This window comes from Perognathus longimembris, chromosome 12 (genome assembly GCF_023159225.1).
Source record: "Perognathus longimembris pacificus isolate PPM17 chromosome 12, ASM2315922v1, whole genome shotgun sequence".
Taxonomy (NCBI): domain Eukaryota; kingdom Metazoa; phylum Chordata; class Mammalia; order Rodentia; family Heteromyidae; genus Perognathus; species Perognathus longimembris.
This window is the reverse complement of record NC_063172.1, coordinates 9561718-9575749: the sequence shown is the minus strand read 5'-3', so window position 1 is coordinate 9575749 and position 14032 is coordinate 9561718. Positions and strand designations below refer to the sequence as shown.

General features: G+C 38.8%; 1 long non-coding RNA gene across 1 annotated transcript; it reads right to left on the bottom strand.

Moving 5' to 3' along the window:
• Positions 1-1041: 1041 nt before the first annotated feature.
• LOC125360427 lies at positions 1042-10824 on the bottom strand. The gene is made up of 3 exons (XR_007212737.1): positions 10813-10824; positions 10176-10178; positions 1042-1132 (listed from the first exon to the last, which is right to left on the bottom strand). It is a non-coding gene; the product is annotated as an uncharacterized LOC125360427 (long non-coding RNA).
• Between the last annotated feature and the right edge of the window lie 3208 nt (positions 10825-14032).

The following is a 14032-nucleotide window of genomic DNA, read 5'->3' as shown; positions in this document are numbered from 1 at the left end:
AACAGTCTCTTCATAAACTCCATTCACGGGTTACAATTCCTTATTCAGAAGTAGTACAACACTCTGTGTCACTTCTTAATTCCTTATTCCAACTTTAATGTCTCTGCTTTCCTCAACTATTCCTTGATATTTTTATCATACAAATATTTGACTTAAAACTCATTTTCCTAAACTAGATAATAAACTTGTAATTTGTACATTTATTTTGGTAAGACTAAATGTCTGCATAGCTTAAAGTAATGGTTATTTTGCAAAATGGTAAACTTTCCTTGTGTCCTTTATTCTAATACAATGAAATCGGAAATTCTTAATCAAGTTGTGTCCTATGTTTAAATTTTCCTTAGGTTTTACTTGTAGGCAAGTATTCTTTATTCTTCTTGAAACTGTGCATGCTTTAGGTGCTCTCTTTATACCTATATTGGGATTGCAGACAGCAAGCAAAAACCATCACAGTGAGAAACATTGGATTTCTTTTCTCTCTAAGAATTTGGACATTGATCCTTAAGGCTTCATCCCGGTCACTGTGTTTCGTAGCTGTTGTCTTTCTTAATGTCCACAGTCTGAGACTGACCTCGGACCCTCTTTCTAATTTGCCCAGGTGTGGGCTCAGCCAGCTCCTCCTTTTCCCCCTCAAGTGAAGGAGGCTTCTCTCCCCTTTCCTCTCCTTGATCCCCAATTGGTAAACCCATGTAAAAGCATCAGGTTCAGGCTCCTTCCGGTCACCTTCCAGTTCTCCCTGCCTGCTTTGTGGACTCTGCTCCCGCTGTCGGCCAGAACTGGCATACCAGACGGTTCTGTGGGGTCCTGGAGGCTGGGGAGCACAGCTTCCCACCTGCCAAGGAGCCCCGCCTTCCAGCCCTTCCCACACAGGATGGAATAAGAGACTCAAGGCGCTGGGCTTCTCCCAGCATCACACCATCCTATAACTCAGTCCCACTTTGTAGTTAGATAGCTGAATGGAAATGAGAAATTTAACTGTTTATGGACTTTTTGGTTTGGGGACGGGGGTGGGGGGTGGGGGGTGGGGGGTGGGGGGTGGGGGGTGGGGGGGGTTGGTTGTGTTTCTTGGTTTTCTTTCAGCAAGATCTATCTGCTTTTGATTTTGTCTTTCAAGGCTAAGTGATCTCTCTCTCTCTCTCTCTCTCTCTCTCTCTCTCTCTCTGTTCACCTTTTAAATGTAAATGTTTAAAAGTAGGCATTTCTGTGTTTTCAAAACTGACATCTGATTCAGGCCTCATTTCTCCCCCTCTTCCACACCCTCCCCTTCCCTCTTTTCATACTCTTGTATTGGTTCTAATAAACGGTTGCTTTTCAAAAAAAAAACAACAAAAATACAAAAAACCATCACAGTGAGTTTTTAAGAAGAGATTTAAAACAGAGAAGTTAGCTTCACGACGAACAGGCCCAACAGACGGGAAGTGGCCTCCTGATACTGACTTCCTTCTGCGTTAAGGACAGACTGACATGGCAGTGGTTAAAAATCAGACATCCACCCCAGTTCAGGAGCTCAGAGGCAGTGGCCACCATCCGAGAGCTGCTTCTCAATTCTATAGAAGTGGAGAGTGGACACTGGTTCTGGCCCAGTCCTGCTTGGCAGTGGGGCTATTCTGACCCTGTAGAATTATACTGCTAACTGCACTTTTGCCTTTCAAAAGTAAATAATAAATCATACGTAAGATTCACCTTGATTCAGAACCTGAGCTGTAACACACTCTAGAAAAGGCAGGCATATAGGCCCTGCTATATTCAGCAGTGCAACCCGCACAGCAGAAGACGCTGGGAATAGAAGCAGAATGCCAATTGGTCCACCCCCTGAGCAGTAACTAAGCACTCAGCCTTGCTGGAAGAAAACAACACAACAGACACGTTTACTGAATAGTAAGTATATCTGAGACACTGAGCTAACCATTGTTAAGAATGTAGGTTTGATGTTCAGAATCCCATTGTTAAGTATTGCCATGCTTTCATAGATGACAAAAACAGATTCAAATTTGCTAACGCTATGTTCATGTCTATCTGGCTGTTGAATGTGGCTCCCTGCTCAGTTATACTCTGTCCAGCTTCAAATTGAGGACACATTTCTTCTCAGAAGACAGAAGTTACCCAGAATGTAGCAAAACATTCTTTTTCACCACTGAGTAGGTCAGATTCTCATAAAGTTAGTATTATTACTGTCATCATTAATATTACTACAGAGCCTAAAATCTAATGTTTATATTCCACTCTTTAGGAACAGATTCCATGGTTCCAGTGTACCTTTTCCCAGAGTAACACTATGTATAAATGAATACTTCATCAGTTTTATTGTTTCTTTTTCTTTCCTCCCCTTGGATATTTCTTCAGCCTCTTTTGAGCTTGGCCTACAATTAAGGCTATAAATAAAGGGTCCTTCCACTAAAGTTTCTGCCCAAGTCTACATTTATAAGCCAGCATTTTATTATGAAGTGTGGTTGCTCTTATGTTACCAAATCTAGGCAAGGCAAATGTATGGGGGGATTTGGGCTGGCAATGGATATAAAACAAACCATTGATTTCTTCTGTAAGTTCTTCAGACAAGATGTATTGTATCTATTAGGGGTGATAGCCCATCACACTGTAAGCTTCTGTGGAAAATAAAATAAAGAAAGAAAATAAAGAACAAATAGTGATTTGTTTCCTAGAGAGAAATATGCTCACCATTGACTGGTAGAATGAGCCCACGTGGATTGTACACTTTTCTCTCCTGCAATTACAGTGCAACAAATGCTGGAAACTAATAAGCAGACAAATGATTACAGCAATCTGCTCTAGCAGCCAGCATGTCCCAGGGAATATTTAAAGCCCTGGGACTTTTCTAAGCAAATCCTTTTGAAATCATGTCCTGAGCACAGTGCTATTCTATTAACAGTCCTCTCAGATAAATAAGATTCTGATGGGAGGGGTAATGCCATCACTGTGATATATTTATTTTTCGATTTTCCTAGGCTATTTGAGGCAACAAGCTTATAGAGCAGTCACATTATTGCTTATGTGCAGTTGACTAACGTAAGTTCTTTACATGCTTGTGGCCAACAAAGAAAGGTGCTGTATTCTTTCTTTGCCACCAGAAAATGTCATTTCCCTTCAATTGAGGAAAAGAAAACTACAGAAAACAACTCTTGAGTTTGTGAGTCAAAAGTTTCCCAGACCAATGTGTGCTTTAAGTGTGCAATTCATTTAAATTCTCCATGCAAAATATATGCCCTCAGAATTAGATAGTTGCAGGATATAAATCAGTGAAGTTAAAATGAAAAGTAACTGAGGTCTGTTCTGCCTAGTACTGAGACACTAGGTCTTGCATAGGTAAGCTTTGGTTAAATGGAGTCCATACTTCTCTCTGAAGGGAAATGTGGGTGTTCAAAGCATGAAACATATACACAGTGGAATTCTATTTTTCTATCAGAAAGAATGGCAGCACCCCACTTGTAAGGAAGTGGAAATACTTGGAAAAAGTCATACTGAGTGAAGTGAGCCAGACCAAAGAAATATAGACTCTATTGTTTCCCTTATTGGTAATAATTAGTACATGTCTCACATAGTCCTAGTAGAAGATCACAACAGCTCGATCGCTAGGTACATATGAACACATAAGATGATGTTAAGTGAAATGAACTCCAGGTTATGGAAATAAGTGGTTTATCATTGTTGTTGTTATTTTAAATGTACCATGGGAAGTTATGCCCTTTTTCTTTTGTCTTTCTTCCCCATGGTTTTACCCCTGACGTCACTGAAACTGATTTCGTTACTCTGGGTATTGTATACACGTTTATTGGAACTAGGGAAGGGAAAGAGAACATCAAAGTAGAGAGACAAAGGGTAAAAGATGAACCAGTGCAACAGTAACACTAAGAAGACAATATGCTGTAAAGCAACTGTACAACTTGGGGGGGGGGTGGGGAGGGAAGAAGGTGGGAGAAAAATGAGGGAGGAGGTAACAAGTTTGATAAGAAATATACTCACTTCCTTACATATGAAACTGTAACCCCTCTGCACATCACTTGGTCAACAAATAAATAAATTAATTTTTTAAGAAAGCGTTGATCAGCATGGGTTCCAATTTTAGTGAAGGCTTACATGATACCATTCCTATATATTTTTCTTAGGTTAGAGAACAAGAGTGAAGGAGTGTGTGTGTGTGTGTGTGTGTGTGTGTGTGTGTGTGTGTGTGTGTGCATATATAAAGTGGTACAAGGTCTACAGACTGAAACTTCAGTAGAAGGTGGAAATGGTATGTAACGTCTTTGGGAGAAGGCAACTTCAGGGATAATAGGGCTTCAGGTTGGAAAGTTCTACACTCTGAACCATGAAAAAGTCAGTACTGTTGTCTGAACTTTTCATACACACACACACACACACACGTAGTTGTGTGAAAGATTTTTCAATTCAATTGTCAATTTATGAGTACAACACATCTCCATCAATGTTATCCTTCAATATCCTCTGATTTTTTGGAAAAAAAAAACACCTAATAGTGGTCAGATTTCCTATCCATCTCTGGGTGATTGATGCCTAGCCTCTCTCCATTGCTGTAGTAAGTAGGGTCCATAAGAAGAGTCATTCTGGATAGTGCTGTGCTGAATTTCATGGTGATGCAACTACTACTGCCACTTACTTTTAACCTGTATAGCAGGCCTCTGTGGGTACACTGAGGTTAAAAAGCTGTAATTGCAATAGGAGAGATATTTCCTGGAAAGAGAGTGAGTCATTTAAGGATTTTTGTGGAAGTCAACTCCATAACAATACTCTGCCCAACTGAAACAAAAAGGAGGATTTGTTGAGAAGATCGAATAGCTTGACTAAAGAGAAGCAGAAGAATAAGCTTCCAGAGGAAGAGCGGTAGAAGAGGTCTAGAATCTAGTTAGAAGAATGGGATTCTAGCTCATCTCTTCTTTTTTTTTCAAGTTTTTATTATCAAACTGATGTCTAGCTCATCTCTTATCTAGGCAAATCCAGGGAACTTTGATTGAGTGCCTCTCCACGGCACTGTGATATAGGGCTAATCTTAAGCAATGTAGAGTGAATGTAACAAGGAAAAGAGGGAGATGATACTACACCAGATCAGCCCATACATCATGACAATTGAGGTAACAGAGGACATGAAGAGAGAGAATGAATACAACTGTATAAAAATGAAAGGACAAGATGTAGAATCAAAAGAGAAAAATAGTAGAAAAGAGGAAAAAGAGAAGAGTGGAAGAAATGAAGAAGGGATTGTAAAGTAAATCACTTACTCTAATACTTAATCAATGCCTAAGATCAACATAATTATGTTTTTGCATTGGGATGAACTGAGGTTTGGTACTGTGAATGGACTTGCTAATGGGCACAGAGATCAGAGTTAGCAGAACTGGTCAAAACCATAGCTTTTCTATTGAAGAATTTTCTCCTTGTCAACATTCTTTTCTTCATGGAATCATGAAAGATACCTTCTCTGAGCTCTCAGATGTTTTTGATGATCATGTATTTACATTTTTTATAGAGATTGTAGACTAACTGCAAAGTAGACCACCCTAGCCAAAAACTAACGCAATGTAATTCTACTGTTAAATGACAGGCACCAGACCAGTGAATAGCTAGATGAGGAAAGGAGAGATATCAAATGAGGAAGCACTAGAGGGAACTGATGAAGTGGAACTACAATACTGAAATTGTTGGAAGGCAGCCAGCAGAAACTGTCTCGGCCTAACCTAAAGAAACTGAAAGCCCTCGGGGTGCTGGATATTGGAGGTCAATTCATATGCATGCCATAGGTTAAACATATTAATTGGTGGTTTGGAACCAAGACCAAAACTAGACATGCATAACGTGCATACAGCAAAATTTGCAAAGAGGTCATTCATGGATTAGATGAAACAACAACAGTCAGTCCCCCAAACTTCAATATCCTTAAGGAAATAAAAAATAGGGCCAATTCTAACAAGGAAGCATTGTATAGTATCATCCATCTGCAGTCTTGTCTTGCAGCAGGATCTCCAAGTTTAGGGATTCAGAGAAGTCCCAAACACATTTGCTCCAACAGTATTCTGCTACGACCACAAAACTAATATAAACTGGCATCCAATTAAACAAAATGAATGTCCTTAATTAAGGAAGGGACAGTCTATACAATCCAGTAGTTCTGTTAATTATCTACATTGAAGTCCTCTACAATGATTTGAAGAGTAATAGCCTATCTGTGTCATCGAGTCATAGCATCTCATTACCCTGTGATTTCTAACCAAGTACCTGAAGTAGGAGTGAGATGACTTTCCCAATTGGAAGAGTTGCTCAGTGGAATCTGCTATGAGTACAAACTCAACCCTGAGGAAATCCTATTCACTATTTTTTCAGAGGCCTCAGCATCTGAATATTTACCATGGGAGTCAGTTCAGTCATCACAGATGGGGGATGGTCCACATACATTCAAAGAGAACTTCTAAGGAAATGGAAGACTGGAGAGAATTTGTTTCCTGGCCACTGGTGAAATAGAGGATAGAATTCTGATCTAACTGGAAATTCAATACTCTTCCTATTACTTAGCTCTTTCAACAACATCCTCTGCCCTTAATATACCTCTAGCTTCCTAGTTTACTACTTTTTTCTATCTACAGCCAATATACACACATGACTTGCTTCACAAATTAACCAAGTAAAGTCAGCACACCCAATTTCTTGATTATATTATTGGAATTCCTCTTTTCCTTTTTAGCATATAAAGGTACTTTTCCTATTTGATCAGACTATACCAAATGCAGATTTTCTATAAGTGCCCAGGGCTCCAAGCAAATCAGATTACATCCAATAGAATATAGGTAGCTCATCTAATGAAAAGCAGGCAGGGGAACTAATGGAAATCAGGAAGCCATTCTAAAAGAAACGAACTAGGTTTGTTTCCTTTGGACTTGGGTTTCAGTAGAGGTAATGTTTGGAAAGCCACCTTGATCTCTTGTAGTCTGCTTTCTGGTGTAAAGCAATAATGGGTCTCTCTCTCTCTCTCTCTCTCTCTCTCTCTCTCTCTCTCTCTCTCTCTCTCTCTCTCTCTCTCTCTCTGCTCATTCATCCATCTTGAACTCTCAAAATCTAACACTCCCATTCAGTTTTACTACTCCATCCAAGCCCCAGACACTGGGCGATAGGATATAATTTTATTCAAAGTATTTCCCTTAGCTCAATTATTTAAAAATATTATAGCTGTATTGGGTGATTAGTGTTCCGTATCTATTTCTCACATACTGCAATCTGAAGGAGAGAAAGGACTGGGCTTCCCACGTTTGTTACAATTTCCCCAGCATAAGTTAATACATATGTTAGACACCTTTCCCTTTAAGTAATAGAAAAACATATTTCCTAGCAAGTCTTTGCTTTCTTTATTAATTTAAAAATAATTTAATTCACTTCATACCATGACATAATGAATAAATGACTATAATAGATATATAGACTTGGGCACATACATTTAGAAATCTATACAGTACAGACTTCCTCATTATGAGTATTTATCTTCAGATGTCCTATCTTTGCATTGCTATATTAGTAAGAGTTACTTTAAGAAGACTTACACATTTAGCCAACATTTATTTTGTAAGTTACTACAGTGTCAATACAAATACCGACTTCTAAGAATGCTAGAGAACAACTCTCTGTCTGCTCTTGGAAACTCACATTTGCCTTGCCAGGTAAATAAATAAAAAATAATGACAGTAACTGATGAAAAAACTTCAAAGTTACATCCTATAAACATGAGAAGGCAGAAAGGAAATACGGAGGGCAGGTCACCACTTAATTTAGAAGGAGAAATGCATATCAGTTGGTTTTAGAAGATATCATGCTTAAGAGGGGTCTTGAACCACTAATTAGGACTAATTAAGAAATTTCTCACAGGACAGCAGGATATTCTAGGCACAAATAAAAGCACAGAGGCTAGAGAAACCTTAGAGACCTCTAAGGGTCATAGACTTGTTAGAAATTTACAAGGAATTTTGTGATGTAGAAAGAGAGGAGAAGGAAACGGAGCTGTGGCTCCAAGTGGTAGAATGCTAGCTTTGAGTAAAAGAGCTCAGGGATAGCACCCAGGCCTAGCACCCAGCACCTGAGTTCAAGACCCATGACCAACATAAAATATAAAAAATAAAAACTATACCGAGACCAAATTGTTTTTTATCCCAAGCACTTGAGCACCAAGGTTCTCAGTATCTATCAAAAAAAGAAAAAAAACATCACCCATGCTTCTTGTAAGAGATCAAGGAAATAACCATGTTAGTCTTTAATTGTTGTTTATTTTTTGTCTTTTTGAGAAAAGGTCTTACTCAGTACTTAGGCTGGCCTCAAACTTGCTGTCTTCCTGAAAGAACTTTCCAAGTGCTAGAATTGGAAGCAGGCACCATCATGCCTGGATAAAAGCAGCTTTCATAATATGCTGTGGGACTCTGTTTGTAAGAAAGGCTTGCCATTACTTGGTACAGACAGTGTTACACTTTTGGGACATTCGACTAGTTGTGAGGAGGTGTATCATTATTGTTCTCATTTGTATATCTCTAATAATAAATAATATGAGGCATCTTTTAAGAAAAGAAAGAGAGTAGAAAGAGAATTAAACGAGAGACCACTTGTGCCAAGATTATGGTGGTCTTTCACAGTGTGTTCTTACAAGTCTAGCATTTAATCTGCTCCATTTGTTTTTCAGTATTCAGACAAGACAACGTCACCCTTGGTAGACCTGAGTGCCTAGTGTATTAATTATAATTACTGGTATCATGTGACACCTACAATATAGGTATTCTGATCTCTCAACTTCTAGTGACTGCAAGATGACTTATATGTATCCTATATCACCAACATGGAAACTGAAGGCTCAAATAGGGTATACAAGATCTGTAAGGCCATGTTAGGGACAGGCCAGAATTCACTAGCAGGTCCTTAGAGATTCCAAGTCTCGGGCTGTCTTTGTTACTCTCCCACTGAGGGTTACCCGGCATTGCTTTGGGTATGTTTCTGATTACATTGGTCTAAATTTAAATACATTCTTGCTTCATTTAATCACCCTGCACAACAGAGAGATGTGATACTTGAAAACACTCAGAAATGGTTAGTTGCTTTTTTTTCCCCCTTTTGAAAATTAAATTATTGAACCACTCTAATAAAAGCAAATAAAAAATACAGAAAAAAAAGATGTTCAGACTTTGCTCCTTCAAAACCAGGATCAAATAGTATAAATAATTCATGGATATATAAAGTCCAGCTAACCTAATATCTTCCAAGTTGACTCTTCACGCATTCAGCTGGTTCACTTTCTCATGTTAATTGCATTTGGCTTATAGAGCAAAGGCCAAGGGAAAAGCTTGTAGTACTTAGGACTAGGGAAAGACTCCGTATCTCTCTGAAAGAAGGCTTGCTGACTGTGCAGATAAATTCATTCAGTTTAACTGAGATTGCTTCATTGTCTCTTCTGATCTTATTTTCATTTAAGACTTTTTGTGCAAGCTCAGCAAACTGTTCTGAAACACAATGTACTAACAGATTTATTCAATCTTTGTGGGCAAGACTTACATCACAGATGGTGATTTTTGCTAAATTATTCATCTCAGACTCCAGAAAATTCCATCCACTAATTCTTTTCTCTAAAATTCTTTAATTTTTTTTACTTTATTCATTTATTGTTTATGGACTCTTAAGTTCCAAGAACTTAATGGGAATTGTATCTAGCAAGCCCAGCAAAGATTTTTCTCTCAATTCCCTGTTCCCTTAGAATATCAAAAACTTCTTGCTGCACCTCTCCAATCCAGAACTGACCTCTTGATGCACAAAGTTGTGGTTAAATATATGCTTGTGACCATTTCAAAGCTGGAGAGCATCAAAATCTTGTCAACTGAGCAGTTATTTACAGTTGACCTCCTGCCATTTATAAGACAATGATAAGAACAAATACCTGGGAAAGGCAAGTCGCTTCTCTTCAAGGACTTTGCAGATATGACTTGTCTTATACAAGACTGTCATGTAGCCAGTTTATGCTGTGTCTAAAATGATACCAAATCCCTTATATTCAGAGTCAGCAGAGTACAGAGATTTCTTTGAGCTGTACAAGAGGACAAACCATAATATTTTCTATATGAGATGGGGAGTTTTAGGCAAGCATCTTAACCTATCTGGGTATTATCAGTGAAAAGGAGATTTAATTGTACATACTTGTTGAGAAAAATCCTCTGAAGTACTGATCACAGTATCTGGCATATTAGAAGTGTGTTACAACTTGCTATTTGTAATTCAATCTCAGATTAAGAGTAAAATATATAGTGTTGTTAAGGGATCAGACCATACCCATCCTACAATTCTTCTTTTGCACTCAAAAACTCAAGAGACAGTAACTTACAGCTTACTCCTACAATCCTTGCTACTGAGGAAGCAAAGATCTAAAGGATCAAAATTTGAGACCAGTCTAGAGCCGAAAAATCTAATGGAGTTGATCTCCAAAATAGTAAAAAAAATCTGTTGAGAGGGTGACTCAAGCAGTACAGGTAAGCAAGCTGAGTGAATGTGAGGCCCAGAGTCCAGACCCAAGTACCACCAATGAAGAAGGAGGAGAAGGAGGAAGAGGAGGAGGAGCAGGAAGAGCAGGAGGGGGAGGGGGAAGGGGAGGAGAAGGAGGAGAAGGAGATGATGACATCATGGATCCTTACTGAGTCAGTACCAAATATGACAACTGAGTTGGGGTGGTGTTGTATCCATATTCCACCCTAATTAGTGTATTTTTATGTGAACTGCAGACTCTCAGGGGTTTAGGGATATGGGCTAATGACTTAAACTATAGTCCATTTGGACTGTTCACCTTTTTACAAATATCTATGTTAACCTCAGAATTGGGGCTAAAGGAGTCACAAAGAGAGACAATAAAAGAAAAGGTACTTGATATATCTTTATATATTTATCAAGGACTAATGATTAGAAGCCAGTACGAGGAACGCAGGATACAAAAAAATATGGTAACCAGTTATAGGCAAATATACATTGATTCAGCTCTTCTACTGGTATTTGTAAGTAGTTAAAGAACAAGGTGGAAGGCTAGGCATATGGCCTAGTGGCAAGAGTGCTTGCACTGTATACATGAAGCCCTGGGTTCAATTCCCCAGCACCACATATATAGAAAATGGCCAGAAGTGGCGCTGTGGCTCAAGTGGCAGAGTGCTAGCCTTGAGCAAAAAGAAGCCAGGGACAGTGCTCAGGCCTTGAGTCCAAGGCCCAGGACTGGCTAAATAAATAAATAAATAAATAAATAAATGAAGGAGGTGCGAAAGCTAACTTTGTGTGTCAAATTACTGGGTCACTGGGTGCCCAAATGAAAAGATATCTCTGGCTGTGTTCATGATGGTATTTCTGGATGAGATTTGCAATTGATTAATTGGACCAAGTAAAACAGATTACTCTCTCCAATGTGTGTTGGCATCATCTAGTCCTTTGCAAGTATAAACAGAACCACGGAAATGAGTGAATTGAATCATTTAGTATCATGTTCTACTTCCTTAGTTGTCACATCATCCACTCAAAGACCTTCAGACCTAGATTGAATTATACCCCCTGCTTCTTGGGTCTGTAGCTTTCAGGAAGCAGATCTCTATAACCCTATGAATTAGTTCCTCATAATAAATATGCTTATATATAGGTATGCTACAAATAGATATAGATATAGATAGATATAGATATAGATATATGGCATCTTCTATTAGTTTTATTTCTCTGGAAAACTCTAAAAGAGAGTGTGTCACTAAATGTAGCAATGCTACAGTGACACATATGGTATGGCTATAACAGAGGTTGGGAATTTGTTCCCACTTTGCAAGACTTTTGCGTGGTAAATGAGAAGCAGGGGAAGCCAAAGGGAAAGACTAAAGCCATGACTCTTTCTAGGGAGAAGCTTCTGCAAACCAAAGAATGCTATCAAGAGCCATGTGAATTTCTTAGCACAGTAGATGGCAAAACCACTGTATCAGGGATTGGAATAGCTGAACCCAGAGATTGGCAAAGAGTGACAAGTCACACGTTGGTGCCAAAGCCCTTGCAGCTGGTTGGAAGGTCAGTGATCACTGTGTTCTTCTGTGGAAAACAAATTATTTAGATAACTATAATGATAGCAGTTATAGTTCAACAAATTGACAAATTCTAACAAATACCACCCCCAGCAATTCATACAATGCATTTCCAAGTCTCACAATTAATAACTTAGGTATTGTTAACCCCATTTTGTTTATTTTTCATGAAAGGTGTGTGTGTGTGTGTGTGTGTGTGTGTGTGTGTGTGTGTGTGTGTGTGTTTCACTTATAATTGTCATTATTTTGGCCAGCTCCATTTTAAAGCTGAGCAAGCACAAACTTCTGGAGAACTACTACGAAGTGAGACCATGCTTAGGACTCAAACACATATCCAGTGGGCCCTGAGTTTTCACTAATTCCACTATGATCCAATATGTCAAAAATGATGATGATCACAGCTTGGAGAATTATCCTGTGCATCACAGACATTCCTCTATTGCATTAGTTACTTTGGATCCATTTCTCTGGCCCAGGTATGTCACTGCCACAAACCTACAAGTAGAGAATAACACTGGAGCTCAGGAGACTATTTGGTATGGGGAAGTCTGTGCAATTTGCTCTATAATATTGGACATGAGAGGTTGATCTGGATTAACTAATGGCTGATATTGTCTGTTTGAACAGGATGTAACTTATTACAAGATTCCACACCAAATCAGCCCACCAGACAGCAAGTCTTTCATGTTAATCATGACGACATGGCAGCCCTGTTCATGTAATACAGATTTAAAGATATGATTTAGAGTCAAGCTGATTGAATTCAAGAGTAATTAGTGAATGAGAAAATGGGCTATTTGTTTCCGTGTAGGATAGCATCCTTGCCCCTTCCAACATGCTGTAGTGATTGGAAACTGGCCAGAAATATTTATCTGCTGACTCCAAGTTCAGCAAAATCAAGAATATTCCTACCCTAAGAACTTCCTATATTCCATGACAGGCATCTCAGCACCAGTAGTAATGTTACATCAAAAATTAAAATACAATAATATTGAGAAAAGGAGAAGGGAGAAAAGGAGAATGTGGAAAAGGAGGAAAAGAAACTATGACTACCAGTTAGTGACATTTTTCTGCATGCACGGGCTAAGCTCTCTGACCTTATGTTCCTATTTATTCCTCACAAGTGCTCTGAGAAGTCGTCCTAGGGTTGTTTAATGTGAATATCTTTAAAGTATTGCTGTGAACAATCTTGGTCTCTGCCTTCAATGGTGGTAGAAAGAGTCCCCATTCTGTGGCATATGACAAAAGGCATGTCCCTCAAAATTTTTTCTTAGCTTGAGCTCCATTTTTTCTAGAAAATTAAGATAAACAACACGAGACCTTCCCCGCATATCTTGCTCTCATGAACACTGGTTATTTAAATGGATATAAGGCTATTTTATTATTGTTGTATTAGCACTGGTACCATTATTTTCCTTGTTATTCATATAGGTCTCCAGCTAAACCAAGACTGAAGTTATGTAGCAATGTAAAAATACCCTGCTATTATTTTCCTCTTCTCAGAGAATTAGAATGCTGCTGTCACACATGTCACAGTTTATATAGCTGAGCAATGTGGTGTCACCACAAGATTCACTTAGTGTGAAAACATGGACTCGCTGTCTGTTCTCTGAAGAGGTTCATGCACTGACACTGAGCAGGGCAGGATGCCTCCGGTTGCATTCCTACCTTTACTCACTTTATACTGTATTCAGTCTTCTGAGAAAGATCTATGGGTCCATTCCAATAAATAGATAATAAATGTGCCATGTCATCCTTCTTCTCCTCCCCAATAGGCAGTAGCAGTGGAAATGGGAGAGGAGGAAGAGAAAGGGAGAGAGTAAGAGAGAGAGCGAGAGAGAGACAGACAGACAGAGACAGAGAGAGACAAAGCGACACAGAGAGAGAGCTTAGATTTGTTTATTTCAATTTAGTGTCTGGCATAATACTTGACATGTGGAATGAAGAGAGAGTTCATA